Source organism: Marmota monax, unplaced genomic scaffold (genome assembly GCF_021218885.2).
Source record: "Marmota monax isolate L192 unplaced genomic scaffold, Marmota_monax_Labrador192_F-V1.1 WCK01_AAM20220418_F8-fsc00190, whole genome shotgun sequence".
Taxonomy (NCBI): domain Eukaryota; kingdom Metazoa; phylum Chordata; class Mammalia; order Rodentia; family Sciuridae; genus Marmota; species Marmota monax.
Window position 1 is genome coordinate 3253586 of NW_026693010.1, and position 16644 is coordinate 3270229.

Below are 16644 nucleotides of genomic sequence, written 5' to 3' on the forward strand. Positions count from 1 at the left end.
ACTTATATTCCTGTCTTGTTTCCTCACCAACGCTGCAGGAGGTTTCCCTCTAATCATGGCAGGTGATGGCTTAGTGGTGAGTGTTATTAAGTCCCACCAACCCTGTCTTCATTCAAACTGAAAAATGAGATGTTGTCATTTGACTAGATTGTTCTTTATAGTCCTGGACGTTCATTGGTGAAAATAGGCACGTTAATTGTCCATCTCCACATCCACACTGATTCCTGTACATGTCTTCATCTGCATTCCACTGACCTCCACTTATCAATATCTTTATTTACACCCACATATATACTAAAAAGTCCGTATCAACTTCCTTCTATTGATGTATTTTATCTATCTGCATACATACCCATATCAACTACCTACCTAAGTAGCTACCTGTCTATCCATCATATACCATATCTAGTCTATCCCTGTCAAGATCTATATCATCTATTAACTATCAATATATCATCTATCTATAATCTAGTCTATCTATATTTATATCCACATTATACCGTCTCTCATTGATCCATTTACAATCTTTCTACCTAGTTCATATACATTTGTGTCTATATATCTATCATCTACCTATATAATCTATCCACTCATCCATGATCTATACATTGATATCTGTATCCATATCATTTATAATCTACCCATACATTATCTATCCAATTGTGTTCATATTGTCCAACATCTATCCACTCATCCATGGTCTATCCGCCTGTATCTGTATAAATATCATCTACCATCTATCTTCTCTTCCATGATTTATTCATCTTTATCTGTATTCATGTATTCTATCATCTGTCCACTCATCCATCATCTATCCATCTGTATCTGTATCCATGTCATCTATCACTTACCAATCCATCCATGATCTGTCGATCTGTATCCACATCCATGTCATCTGTCCACCAATCCATGACCTACCCTTCTGTATTTAGGACCATATCAACTTTCATCTATCCACCCATCTGACCTATCCATGTGTATCTGTATCCAAGGCATCTGTCATCTAGACACCCATGATCTATCCATCTGATTCTGGCTCAAAATCATCATTTATGTATCCACCCATTCATGATCTATCCATCTGTATCTGTATACATGTCATCTATCATCCATCCACCAATTCATGATCAATCTTTCTGTATCTGTTTCCTTATCCTCTATCATGTATCCAACCATGCATGATCTACCCATCTGCATATGTATTCATCATCTATCATTTGTCAACCCATTAATGATCTATCCATCTGCACCTGTGTCCATGTCATCTGTCATCTATCTACCCTTGTGTATGTATAGCCATATCATCTGTAATTTAACCATCCATGATCTACCCATCTGTTTCTGTATCCTTATCATCTATCTACCATCTATGATCTCTCCATTGGTATCTATATCCAGTCCTCTATCATCTATCCACCCATTCATGAACAACCATAAAAATCTGTATTGATGTCATCTATCATTTATACACCCATCGATGACCTCTCCATCAGGATCTGTATCCATGTTATGTATAATTTATCTACCTGTTTATGATCTATCCATCCATTTCATCTGTCATCTATCCACCTATCCATGATCTATCCATCTGTATCTATATCTGTATGATTTATCATGTTAGTATCCATCTGTGATCCATCAATCTGTATCTGTTTCCATATTGTCTATCATCTACCCATCCATGATGTATCTCTATCCATATCATCCATCACCTATCTACCCACCCATGATCTTGTTTATCATTTATCCTGCCATGTGTGATCCATCCCTCTGTATCTGTATCCATGTCACTTATCATCTATCCCTACAACCATGTTTGAGCCACCTGGATTTGTTTCCATGTCATCTTTTATCTATAAAACATCCACCATATGTCCATCTGTATCTGTATCCATGACAGCTGTCATCTCTCCTATCAGGTCATCTATCCATCCCTATCTGTATTTCTGTTATCTGTGCACTCATCCATGATTTATCCATCAGTATCCAGGTCCGTATATACTTTCATCTATCCACCTATCAGAGATCTAATCATCTGTCACTGTATCCATATTATGCATTACCTATGTACCCATCTATGATCGATCCATCTGTGTCTGTATCTATATCACCTGTCATCTATATATCCATAGCTTTCTATCTAATTTTGAATCCAAATAATTGTTCATCTATCAACACATTCATGATCTGTTTCTGTATTAATATCATCTATCACCTATCCACCCATCCAAATCTATCTATCTGCATCTATATGTCAGCTATCATCACTATACCCGTTCAAAATTGATCCTTCTGTATCTGTGTCATATTGCTGTCATCTACCCATCCATGATCTAACCATCTGATTCTGTATACATATCATCTATCCACCCATCCATGATCTATCCATTTCTATTTGTATTCATATAATCTATCATCCATCCTTCCATCACCTGTCCATCTTGATCTGTATTGATATCATCTGTCATCTGTCCATCCATCTATGATATATCCATCTATATCTGTATCCATATCATCTCTGCTATCCATGCTTTCTTGCTCCATCTCTCAGTGTCTGTATCCATAGCCCACACCTACATCTACTCCACCCATATCCACACTGTGTTGGCCTCTCCTTAGGAGAACCTGGCCGCAGACTTTTTGGTGTGTCTCCCTAGTGCTGTTGCTATGGTGGCTTGACCCTTCAGGACGACCTGCTCTTTCAGTTTCACTGTCTTCAGTTCCTGGTCTTTGCACTGTCCTAGGCAGCCCTTGTTCATGGGCAGGGAAGGTGTCCTTTCCCATAATTCCTTCTGGTCTCATTGCTGGTTTGTACCACTGCTGGCCCTGAATTTGTCTTTGGAAGGAGACAAAAAAAATCCTTTTTGTTTCTGCTTTTATTCCCACAATTCTCTTTTGAGGTCTGGTATATCTTCCAGAACACACTTGGCCAGTGCAGACCCAGCCATGGCCCCAGTGTGGACATGGGCCCTTGCTGGAGACCTTTGGGCCTCTGGGAGGCCCTTCTTCTGGACACCAAAGCCTGGCTTCTGGCCTGGAGGCCTCAGTCTGTGAGCCAGGGGGCTGGGGTGGGCCCAGACTTCCCCACAAACTCCAGGAGAGGGTGTGCGGGGCCAGGCGGTTGGTGGTGACCCAGCAGGCTCCACGCGGCCTGGATGAGGCGTGGGAGGGCCCGCACATCCTGTTTGTCACCAGAGTGGAAACAGATGTGCTGCCTGAGGGGCTGCCTGAGGCAGGGCTCCTCAACCGGCCAGGCTGTGGACGTGGGGGACATGAAGCATGTCAACAGCCTCACCCCCAGGCAGGCTGAGTTACGGCCTGTGGCTTTGGTGCCGGGAAGGGCACACAGCCCCAGTCCCGCGGAGGCCCCAGGGCCATCTGGCTGCCACATGTCTGCAGCAGAGGGCTTTCTCTGGTGGGCGGGAGCCAGCTGACTGCTGTGCAGCAGGAAAGCTGCTGGGAACAGCCCCCAGCCCTGTGGGTGAGGTGGCTGAAGGCAGCGAGTCAGATCAGCGGGTGGAGGACCCATGTGCTGGCTGCACCACGTGCCTGACACCGGAAGGCGGTGCTGAAAGAAGGCCACGGGCACCGCATCACACGGTTTTGGGCATTTCTATAAATACGTTTCCTGGACAGAAAAAAGCCCCCATACAGCCCCTCTGAACTAGTCTAGTGGCCACTGTTCTAGGCAAGCCATGGGCCAGAGTCCTGGTGCCTGATGCCCCTCAAGCCATCCAGGGGTCTGTGGAGGGGGCTCTGGGCAAGTACAAGGCCGGAGGAGCCGCCCCATCACCACACCAGGAGGCCCCTCCTGCAAGGCCAGACTGGAGACCACTGGGGCAGGGGCCAAGCTGGCCTTCAGGCTGCAGGATTGCCTACTGACCAGCAGGCCCTTCCTCCCTCTTCCTTCATCCAGCTCTCCTGGTTGGTAGGGTGTGTCTGCTGGCTGCCCTGCTGGACCTGGACCCCCAGTGGGAAGCAGATGGATGATGACCATGAGTGAGAGGGTCCAGGGTCCATGGTCTCTTCAGAGGGAATTGCTTTGGGAAAGAAATCCAACCTGTCTGCATCACGTGGAGGTGGAGGGGTTGGGGAGGCAGACCTGGGACCCTACAAGTCAGGACGGTGCTAGGGCCCCGAGTCCATGTGTCCGTTCAGGGCTGTGTGCCAGTAGCTGGAGCTGAAGGGAAGACAGGAGCAACCCTATTCTCCTGGAGCCCGCAGGACATGAGGGTGAACTGGGAGTGCACAAGGCCAGAAGATGTCCCAGCAGGGGAGGGCGAGAGCTGGGCTTGTGGCAATTAATTAGAGCAGTCAGGGAGGCTCCAAGCCAAGGGGTGGGGCATGCAGTCCTGATGGGTCTGGAGGAGATGGAGGCTGGGCACAGTCCTCACCAGGGGTCCTGTGAGCTTGGGAAGCACAGGGCTGCGCGTGTGCATGTGTGTGTGCATGGGTGTGTCCCTGTGTGCATGTGTGCTTGTGTGTGTGTGTGCATTGCCTGTGTGCATGTGTGAGCATAGATGTGTGCCTGTGTGCATGTGTGCTTGTGTGTACATTGCCTGTGTGCATGGTTGTGTGCCTGTGTGCACACGTGCTTGTGTGTGCGTGTGCGTGAGTTGCCTGGTACATGTGTGCATGTGTGCTTGTGAATGCATGTGCATGCATTGCTTTGTGCATGTGTGTGTGCATGGGTGTGTGCCTGTGTGCACATGTGCTTGTGTGTGCATGTGCGTGTGTTGCCTGTGTGCACGTGTGTGTGCATGTTGTGTGCATGTTCATGTGCGTACATTGCCTGTGTGCATGGGTGTGTGTGTGTGTGCTTGTGTGTATGTGTGCATGTGTTATCTGTGTGCATGTGTTCATGCATGGGTGTGTGCCTATGTGCACGTGTGTGTGCTTGGACAGGAAGCAGAGTCAGGTGCTGCTAGCTATCAGGCTCCTAGGTCTCAGGACCTGCCTTCTGGTGACATGGGAAGGTGTCTTGGGCTTGGCAAGCCCTGAGTCTCCATCCCAGGTGCTGCAGCCCTGGGACCCTTGCTGCCTAGGGGGAAGAGGCATGGTAGGAAAGGTGGCCAGGAAGACCCCCAGGGTGCCGCTGCACTGTCCGGCACAGTACAAAAGCTCTGACTGAGGGCCAGCTGAGCCGGGAAGGTAGCTCTTGGGTGGATTCTGGGCCCAGCTGCAGAGCCTGTTGGGACGGAGGGTGTGGAGAGAAAGGTGTGGGTTGAGGGTCTGGGGCTTGCTCTAAGCTGCTGGAGAGCTGCACCATCAGCAGGTGGAGCATTTGCTCTGGGGAGAGTCTGGGCATCGGCTGTCACGGCTACAGGGAAAGAGAGCTACTGACTTACTCTGGATGTCCGATCTCTGTGCTGGACCCCAGCGTGAGTCCATTGGGGCTGGGCTGGGGTGGGCAGGCTCACAGGACAGAGGCCACTCCTGGGCTCTGGGGGCTGTCCAGATCTTTCTGTCTTCTAGCTCCAGCTGTGCTCCCTGGTGGGTGGCCCTCCGCATCCCACGGCTCTCAGTGACTTTGGCTGGCATGTCCTGTCACCTGAGTCAGGTCCCCCAGTCTGTTGTAAGGACATTTGTGACTACACGTTGGGCTACCTGGATGCCCATCTCAAGCCCCTTCACTCAATCACATCTACAGAGTCCCTTCCAGACCCACAGGTTCCAGGGTCAGTATGAGGACAGCTGAGGGGGCCATGGTATCCTGCATGGGGAGTCCTGACCAGGAGATGTGCTGTTGACCCCAGGGCCACATGTGGACCATGAGCCCACCCTGAGGGGCAGAGACACGAACTGAAACTGAGCAGAAGCCACCGGGAGCTGAGACCAGGCGAGTCCACCAAGGGGACACTCGGAGGGATAGCCAGTGAGGAGACCAGGTGTGGCCTCTGGGAGCCAGGGCTGTGGACTTGTCAGGGGAGGGGCTGCCACTGACGCTCCCTTGTGCCCACCTCCAGCCATGAGCAGGAGGGGCAGAGACACAGAGCCCTGACTGCTGACATGGACCCCCCCCAAGGGCCCCTAATCCTCAGTGCAGAATGAGAGGCCGTCCAGCGTCCATGCAGGCTCTCTGCGTGCTGCTGGGAGTTGCCGGCCGACAGTGAGTCTCCTTGGGACTGTGCCATAGAAGACCTCAGTCTGGGTGCTCCTGAACAGCAGAAATGTGTTTCTCACTGCTCTGGGGCTGGGGATGTGGCTCAAGCAGTAGCACGCTCGCCTGGCATGCGTGCGGCCCGGGTTCGATCCTCAGCACCACATACAAAGATGTTGTGTCCACCAAAAACTAAAAAATAAAAATATTAAAAAAAAAAGATGATGACTTTTGAGTTCTCGCAGAGTTTCCGTTCAGTTCTGGTTGAGCTCTCGCGGGGATTCCTGAAGAGTTCGCGTTGGTTGGTGAAGTTCCGGTGGAGGGAGTTCCGGTTGGTGTGTGTGGTGTGTTCCTGGAGGAGCCTTGTGGGTGGCGTTCGGGAGAGTTCCCTAGGAGTGTGCTGGTGGAGTTTGGAAATAAAGTTTGTTCCTGCTTGAGTGGCTCGTGATTTGTGCCCAGCCAGACTGCGGCATTTGGTGGGCCTTGCGGGGAACGCCTGAAGCTCAGAGGTAAGTGAAATTGCTTGCCCCTGAGGGAAGGCAAGAGAATGGGTGACCATTTCAAAAAACAATGTGTTCTTGTTTTGATTTGTTTTGTTTTTGTTTCAAGCTGCCTATCCCTAGAACTTTCTCAGGCAAACTGGGAAAAATGGTTGGCTAAAGGTTTGAAGTTTGTTGGCCCTGAGGAAGAGATAGAGATAGACCACGAAAATACATTTCAAGAAAATAGGAAAATTGATACAACGATTTCTTGTTCCGTTTTTGTTTCATTCTGTTTCGGTTTTGTTTTGTGTTATCTTGTTGGGTGGCGTTATTTTTATAGTAGATTAGAAATTAGTAAAAAACAAACTGAAAGAGTGTTAAGTAAATTGTTAGAGGTTCAGACCATGGAGAAAGACATTTTAGATCAAGTAAAAGAGAAGGTCTCTCGAGCTAGTCAGACAGAGGAAGAAAATTTAAAGGAGGAAGAACTATCAGGGGAAAAGTTACAACAGGAGGCTGCTACTAACACCGTTCTATCACCAGAGGGTGTAAGTGTCGAACCAACAGCTCCATCTATGGGGCCCCCAACCCCCATAGTTGATAGATGGGATCCTGAGACAGGACCTCAAAGATTAGCATGCCCTGTACTTGAGCAGGCAGGAGGGCAGCGAATTCACCGTGCTTTAGATTTCAAAACAGTGAAGCAGTTAAAGGAGGCTGTAACAACCTATGGTTCCCAAGCACCCTTCACTGTAAGCATGGTCGAATCCATTACCAACTTGGACATGACGCCAGCAGATTGGGCTAATATGTGTAAAGCTGTGCTAAATGGAGGACAATACCTGTTATGGAAGGTTGCCAATGAGGAATTTTGCATGGAGACGGCTAGGCGATATGCAGCAGCTGGTTATCCTCAGAGAAATCTAGATATGTTGTTAGGAAAAGGACCTTATGAGGATCATCAGCAACAAATTAGATATGATCCTGTTATATACTCACAAATTGCTGCAGATGCAGTTAGGGCATGGAAGACTTTACAAGGACATGGAGATTTACAAGGTCAATTATCTAAGATAATACAAGGAGCTAATGAACCTTATGCTGAATTTGTAGATAGGCTTATTCAAACAGCTACCAGAGTTTTTGGGGACACAGAACAAGCAATGCCATTAATTAAACAGCTAGCCCTTGAGCAAGCAAACAGATGGTTCAAGGAGGCCATTAGACCATGGAAACATGGAGATTTAAACACATATATTAAATTATGGAGAGACATTAATGAACAAGGGCAAGTCTTGGCAGCTGCAGTACAACAGGCTTTAGATGCCAGGCCAAAAACATGCTATAATTGTGAACAAACAGGACATTTTAAAAAGAATTGCCCCATAGGAGGAGGGTTTAACAAAGCTAGGTATCAAAGGAGTAGAATACCGGGTATTTTCCCATGATGCCATAGAGGGAGACATTGGGCTAATGAATGCCATTCTCAAACCACCATAGAGGGTACTCCATTATCAAAAAATGGACAAGGACCAGGTGTTTACCCATGATATTGTGGAGAAAAGCATCGGGCTTCATTGCCAAAAAACAGACAGGGGGCCCCAATGCTCTGGGGCCCACGACCACAAATATATGGGGCACTGGAGGAAACCAGCAACACCATCAGGGTAGTGCCCAGGACACATTGTCCATTAGATCCCTCATCAGACAAACCAGAGGGAGCGCAGGGTTGGACATCTGCGCCTCCGCCAGAGCAGTACTAACTCCAGAGATGGGAGTTCAAATCATTCCCACAGGAGTAAAAGGACCTCTTCCCAAAGGAACAGTAGGCTTATTATTCGGACGCAGTTCTTCTACTCTAAAAGGACTTATGATAAGTCCTGGGGTAATTGATCCTGATTATGAAGGTGAAATAAAAATTATAGCTAGTTCTCCAAGAGGTATATCAGTAATTTCACCAGGAGATAGAATAGCACAGTTATTAATAATACCCAGCTTGCATGATAAATTTTCCAGTCATACTGTAGAAAGAGGTTCCAGGCGATTAGGCTCCACAGGTGTAGATTGGGCTATGCTGTCTTTAAATTTAGATTCTCACCCCATGCTAAAACTAAATATTCAAGGATATGGATTTAATGGACTACTGGACACAGGTGCAGACCTTAGCATCATCTCTCGTCAAGAATGGCTGAAACATTGGCCATTACAACAAGCCACTCAAACGCTTCGAGGCCTAGGAGTGGTGACTAATCCCCATAGAAGTGCAATGGTATTAGATTGGAAGGATCCTGAAGGATGTGAAGGAACTATACAGCCATATGTATTGGATCATATTCCTATAAATTTATGGGGATGAGATGTTCTAGATCAATTAGGTTTGACATTAACAAATAACATCAATCCAAATGTACCCACTATTAGGGCTAGACAAGGTTTTAGGAAAGGAAAAAGATTAGAAAAACAAGAACAAGGTATAGCAGCACCAATACAAATAGATCAAGGAACAGACAGACATGGGTTGGATTTTCAGAAGGGGTCATTGAGACAATAAAAATTACTTGGAAATCAGAAATACCAGTGTGGGTTCCTCAGTGGCCCCTAACTAAAGAAAAGATACAAGCAGCCCATGACCTGGTCAAACAACAATTATTGGAGGAACATATACAACCTTCCATATCTCCCCATAATACTCCCATTTTTGTCATTAAAAAGAAATCTGGTAAATGGAGATTATTGCAAGATTTAAGAGCCATTAATAATGAGATGGTTATTATGGAACCTGCTCAATCAGGGATTCCCCAATTGTCTGCTTTGCCAAAAACCTGGTATGTTTTATCTATGGATATTAAAGATTGTTTTTTTTTCAATTCCAATTCATCCTGAGGATAGTCCACGTTTTGCATTTACTATCCCTGCACTGAATCATGAAGGTCCTGATCAGAGATATGAATGGAAAGTACTCCCTCAAGGTATGGCTAACAGCCCAACTATGTGTCAAATTTATGTTAACAAAGTAATCCAGCCACTTAGAAATCAAAATCCTGAACTACAAATATTTCACTATATGGATGATGTATTGTTAGCACACAAAGATAAAAACACATTGCTAGAATGTTATGCCACACTTCAAACTTATTAAAAAATTATAATCTAGAGATAGCAATAGATAAAGTACAATTAAATTTTCCAATTAATTATTTATGAGTTCTATTATCCTCAACCATGGTCCATCCACCAAAAATTCAAATATGAGTAGATCAACTCAAATCACTTAACGACTTTCAAAAGTTATTAGGAGACATAAATTGGATAAGGCCTTATCTAGGCATATCAACAGGAGAGTTGGGACCTTTATTTGATATCCTAAAAGGTCCATCAGATCCAAATTCACCCCACATGTTGATGCCTGAAGCAAGAAAGACATTAAAAATCACTGAAACATATATGGAAAATATGCATTTGGATAGAATTGATATAAGTTTGCCTTTATTATTTATTGTACTACCAACAAAAAATATTCGTACGGGAGTATTTTGGCAAGAAGGTCCATTATTGTGGATACATTTATCTTATTCTCCTAACACTATTCTTACTAGGTATCCTGAGGCTATAGGACAATTAATACTCAAAGGAATAAAAGCAACGAAGGGAGTGTTTGGAATTTCTCCCAATAAAATTATTACTCCATATACTATGAATCAAATTGATGAGTTAGCTAATGAGTTAAATACTTGGGCAATAATCATGTGCAAATCTGATGTTTCATTTGATAACCACTTACCATCTAATCCTTTGTTGTATTTTTGGTCTTCGCATCCTGTAGTTTTTCCAAACATGACAAGAAAAACACCTATCATGAATGCTCCAAATATATTCACTGGTGGTCAAATAATGGTACAGCAGCAGTAGTTACCCCTGATCAAACTTTTACATTTTTAGTACCCAAACAATCAGCTCAAAAGGTAGAGCTTAATGCAGTTTTACAAGCTTTTGTGATGTTTAAAGATTCTGTATTTAATTTATTTTCTGATAGTCAGTATATAGTTAATGCTATAGTATCCCTTGAAGATGCTGGTAGGATTTCCCCTTCCTCTACAGTTTTCCCTTTGTTTTCCACTATACAAAGTCTAATCTGGGACAGAAAAGATCCATTCTTTATAGGACATATCAGAGCACATACAGGATTGCCTGGCGCCCTTAGTTTGGGCAATGATTTAGCAGATAAAACTACACATGACATACATATTTTCTCTACACTAGAAGAAGCTACAAATTTTCATAAAAGTTTCCATGTCAATGCTAATACTTTACAAAAGTGTTTTAAAATAACTAAGTAACAAGCTATGTCAAAATTGTGTGACCTTTTTACCACAGTTAGTCTTGGAGTCAATCCTAGAGGACTGATACCTAACCATATTTGGCAGATGGACGTCACATACTTGCCAGAATTTGGAAAATTAAAATATTTGCATGTTACATTGATACTTCTTCCGGATTTTTTGATGGGCTCCCTTCATGCCGGAGAAAAAACTAAAGATATTATAGCTCATTGCTTACAAAATTTTGCACTGTGGGCGTTCCAAAACAGTTAAAAACAGATAATGCCCCTGGTTATACTTCTACCTCTTTTAAACAATTTTGCTCATCATTTGGCATTACTCACATAATAGGAATCCCATACAATCCACAGGGACAAGGCATAGTTGAAAGAGCTCATCAAACTATTAAAATGTACTTATTAAAGCAAAAAGAGGGAATTGGAAAGGGGTATATATCCCCCAAAGATAAACTTTTTTTTAAAATTTTTTATTGTTGGCTGTTCAAAACATTACATAGTTCTTGATATATCATATTTCACACTTTGATTCAAGTGGGTTATGAGCTCCCATTTTTACCCCATATACAGATGCAGAATCACATCAGTTACACATCCATTGATTTAAATATTGCCATACTAGTGTCTGTTATGTTCTGCTGCCTTTCCTATCCTCTACTATCCCCCCTCCCCTCCCCTCCCCTCCCCTCTTCTCTCTCTGCCCCCTCTACTGACATTCATTTGTCCCCCTTGTATTATTTTTCCCTTTCCCCTCACTTCCTCTTGTATGTACTTTTGTATAACTCTTAGGGTCTCCTTCCATTTCCATGAAATTTCCCTTCTCTCTCCCTTTCCCTCCCACCTCTCATCCCTGTTTAATGTTAATCTTCTTCTCATGCTCTTCGACCCCACTCTGTTCTTAGTTACTCTCCTTATATCAAAGAAGACATTTGGCATTTGTTTTTTAGGGATTGGCTAGCTTCACTTAGCATAATCTGCTCTACTGCCATCCATTTCCCTGTAAATTCTATGATTTTGTCATTTTTTAATGCAGAGTAATACTCCATTGTGTATAAATGCCACATTTTTTTTATCCATTCATCTATTGAAGGGCATCTAGGTTGGTTCCACAGTCTTGCTATTGTGAATTGTGCTGCTATGAACATCGATGTAGCAGTGTCCCTGTAGCATGCTCTTTTTAGGTCTTTAGGGAATAGACCGAGAAGGGGAATAGCTGGGTCAAATGGTGGCTCCATTCCCAGCTTTCCAAGAAATCTCCATACTGCTTTCCAAATTGGCTGCACCAATTTGCAGTCCCACCAGCAATGTACAAGTGTACCCTTTTCCCCACATCCTTGACAGCACTTGTTGTTGTTTGACTTCATAATGGCTGCCAATCTAACTGGAGTGAGATGGTATCTTAGGGTGGTTTTGATTTGCATTTCTCTGACTGCTAGAGATGGTGAGCATTTTTTCATGTACTTGTTGATTGATTGTATGTCCTCCTCTGAGAAGTGTCTGTTCAGGTCCTTGGCCCATTTGTTGATTGGGTTGTTTGTTCTCTTATTGTCTAATTTTTTGAGTTCTTTGTATACTCTGGATATTAGGGCTCTATCTGAAGTGTGAGGAGTAAAGATTTGTTCCCAGGATGTAGGCTCTCTATTTACCTCTCTTATTGTTTCTTTTGCTGAGAAAAAACTTTTTAGTTTGAGTAAGTCCCATTTGTTGATTCTAGTTATTAAATTTTGTGCTATGGATGTCCTATTGAGGAATTTGGAGCCCGACCCCACCGAATGTAGATCGTAGCCAACTTTTTCTTCTATCAGACGGCGTGTCTCTGATTTGATATCAAGCTCCTTGATCCATTTTGAATTCACTTTTGTGCATGGCGAGAGAAAGGGATTCAGTTTCATTTTGTTGCATATGGATTTCCAGTTTTCCCAGCACCATTTGTTGAAGATGCTATCCTTCCTCCATTGCATGCTTTTAGCCCCTTTATCAAATATAAGGTAGTTGTAGTTTTGTGGATTGGTTTCTGTGTCCTCTATTCTGTACCATTGGTCCACCCGCCTGTTTTGGTACCAGTACCATGCTGTTTTTGTTACTATTGCTCTGTAGTATAGTTTGAAGTCTGGTATCGCTATACCGCCTGATTCACACTTCCTGCTTAGCATTGTTTTTGCTATTCTGGGTCGTTTATTTTTCCATATGAATTTCATGATTGCTTTCTCTATTTCTACAAGAAATGCCGTTGGGATTTTGATTGGCATTGCATTAAACCTATAGAGAACTTTTGGTAATATCGCCATTTTGATGATGTTAGTTCTGCCTATCCATGAACAGGGTATATTTTTCCATTTTCTAAGATCTTCTTCTATTTCTCTCTTTAGGGTTCTGTAGTTTTCATTGTATAAGTCTTTCACCTCTTTTGTTAGGTTGATTCCCAAGTATTTTTTTTTTTTGAAGATATTGTGAATGGAGTGGTTGTCCTCATTTCCATTTCAGAGGATTTGTCACTGATATACAGGAATGCCTTTGATTTATGCGTGTTGATTTTATATCCTGCCACTTTGCTGAATTCATTTATTAGCTCTAATAGTTTCTTTGTAGACCCTTTTGGGTCTGCTAGGTATAGAATCATGTCATCCCAAACATAAACTTAAAATAACCCTTTTTACTCTAAACTTTTTAAATTTGGATTCATCAGGGCTTAGTGCTGCGGAAAGGCATATGTGTCCAAAAAATGTACATAAGCCCAAGGTACTTTGGAAGGATATTCTAACAGGACAATGGAAAGGTCCTGACCCAGTAATTGTCTGGAGTTGGGGTTCTGTTTGTGTGTTTCCACAGGGGGAACAGCAGCCGATTTGGATTCCAGAGAGATTAACCAAAGCAATTTCTACAGACCAAAAAGAAGATGACTTGGCTCAAATCCATAACAGCTGATATCCAGAACCCCAGCTTGGCTATTCTTACATCTTCGACAGTGATTCTCCCACACCTGGAGGCTAATGAATAATGAACACCATTAAGGCCTATTTCAAATGTTAAAAACCTTGGGGCTTGCTTGTGGGAATACCTTCAGACCCATATGCAAGTTACAGGAATAAGGATGAGATATGAAAAAAAAAAATGTCAAACCCAGGTGGTAACCAGGATGCTTTTTTTCAATATCTATTTTATTATTGCCTTTTCCCACATCATAAAGTTTTATTTTGTTTTTTGAGCTCATACAGACCTAGGTTAATGTTTTTCTGATCAGTTCTATTTTTTGACTGTGGAGTTTTAAACATTGCAATGGAGATTTCACCTGTAAAAAGCTACAAGGCCTTTATTATGTTATGTGTTGTATGTATTGTATCATGTGTGCACACTTGTGTTTTGTGTTGTATGTCTGTATGTGCGTATGTCCATATATCATATATGAGGAGCGCTCATGAAAAAATGGATCCAATATTTTTTTTTCACGTGATTTAAATGGTTTAATTTAAATTAGATAAACAGCTGTTAAGGATTGTTTTTAAAGGTGGTTAACAGATCTGTTTGTTTACTTTCTCCTTTTCTTTTCATTATATTTAATAATTCTGTTCAGGATAATGTAAATTGTTCAAAAAATTGTTTTCTTAGTTCCTGCTGGAATGTTACATAATTTTTTTTTTAGCCATCATTGCCAGAATTCCTATCTTCATCCCAGTGCTGGTGAAGACAAAGATAAAACCAAACTACAGCTTCTTCGATAGCTATCACAGTAAACTGTATAAACTGATGCATCAATGAATAATAACTCAACAAGTGATTCTCAATCAAGAAGTCGATTTACTTTGGGAGGAAATGGACATATTGATGGATTCCTCTGCTTTGAACTGCTTGCAGAACTTGCCTGGACTATGTATCACTTGTATGCATTGTGAACTATCTGTTGGTGCAGCAAATTGTGTTAGTGCTGGGGCATCTTTGCTGATGGTGTCATCGGTGGTACAATTTTTCCAAAAACAGCCACCATTTGGCTTGGTGTCGTGGCATTTTGCATCCTCTTCCCTTCTGCTTGTGATAGTCTAAAATTCGGGGGCCAACAGAGGTGAGGCAAGAACCTCACCCCCCCACTGGTGCATAGGCCATTCCACAAGTATGGCTGTATGCTGGACTGGTAGTCAGTGACAGGTATGATCCAATTGCAGTGGTACCAACCTAAGACAGGAGGCTGACGCCTTGAGGTCAGCTCATCAGATGACGGTAAGGACCATATGAAGTATTGGACAACCTAAGACAGGCACGGTCCCTAAGCCACATTGCTTATTGTTTAATTAAACAGAGGGGGGAGATGTTGAGGGCCACAGCCGAGTCGAGATGACGCATGGCATTTTTGCCAGAAGTAGTGGTTGAGAGGTGACGCCAGCGAGCCATTAAGATGATGACTTTTGAGTTCTCGAGGAGTTCCCGTTGAGTTCTGGTTGAGCTCTCATGGGGATTCCTGAAGAGTTTGCGTTGGTTGGTGAAGTTCCGGTGGTGGGAGTTCTGGTTGGTGTGTGTGGTGTGTTCCTGGAGGAGCCGCGTAGGTGGCGTTTGGGAGAGTTCCCGGGGAGTGTGCTGGTGGAGTTTGGAAATAAAGTTTGTTCCTGCTTGAGAGGCTCGTGATTTGTGCCCAGCCAGACTGCGGCAGCTGAGTATGTCTTCATGGGGCTGGGAGGCTGGGAGGAGAGACGGGAGCCAGGAGGTGGGGCTGGGTGTCCCTGTGTGGGGTGACATCTCGGCTGGGTCCCCTCTCCAAGGCTGAGCACTCTCTCTGTGTTTGATGGTGTCTGTTGGCCTGGAGCCACTTCATCTGCCCCAGAGCCCTGGGGACAGACGGCTGCAGCCCGAGGGGTGCAGAGGAAGGGTCAGGGCCAAGGGCCGAGCAGTGGCCATGGCCCACAGACACCCTCACATCCCTCTAGGTTCTCCTCATGGCCCTGCCAGCCCTGAATTGCTTTCCAGTGTGTGCCCCAGGAGGGCATCTTGCCCCCACTCTGATGGGGGCTGAGCCTAGAGCCCCCCTGCTGAAGGTGGAGAGACTGCTAAGGGACAGAGTGATGAAAAAGAGGACCGAGAAGGGGCAGAGCGTGGGCTGCAGCCTGCCCTCCTCTGCAGGTCCCTGTGGTGGTCACTGCTCTCGCTCTGGCCCTCGCCCTCAGAGGCCAGGCAGCTGGGGCTGACCAGGCCTGGGGAGGAATCAGTGCCTGGTGAGAGGCCCTTTGTCCTGTGGGCAGCGAGGTGGAGCTGGACTTGACAGCACCTCTCCCCTTGAGCACCCATCCTCTTGCTCCTCTCTCCCCCAGCAGGCACCCACTGACCGCCTTCTCCTGCTGCCTGTGCAGGACACAGGCCCTGTGTGGGGCAGATGACCCTAACCAAAGACTGCCTGTGAACCGGCCAATGGGGCTGCCAGGGTGAGGGCTGGGTGCTGGGTGCTCAAGTGGACCTATCCAGAGCCGGCCCAGGACCGCTGGCCGGTGCAGGCCTCCCCAGGAAGTGACTGCTGAGATGAGGCACACAAAGTGGGTGGGGTGACCTGGTGGAGAGGGGGAAGGCCTTGAGCAGGGGACAGTGTCAGAGGCAGTGTCCCTGGCTCGGGGTGGAGGGTGCCACAGGCCTGTGCTGGGCAGAGGCGAGACTTGAAATGTCCAGGCCGAGGAGCCTGATCAGTCAGGAGCGTGGGAAGATTTTAAGGGAGGTAGTGTGTATACACAGTCCAGCTGGAGCTGTGCTGG

The 16644-nt window shown here is 44.9% G+C and overlaps 1 gene segment (V, D, J or C); it reads right to left on the bottom strand.

Annotated features, from left to right (window-relative positions):
- The window catches only part of LOC124098272 (immunoglobulin heavy constant alpha 2-like), a 123486-nt gene that overhangs the window by 92301 nt on the left and 14541 nt on the right, over nt 1–16644 (bottom strand).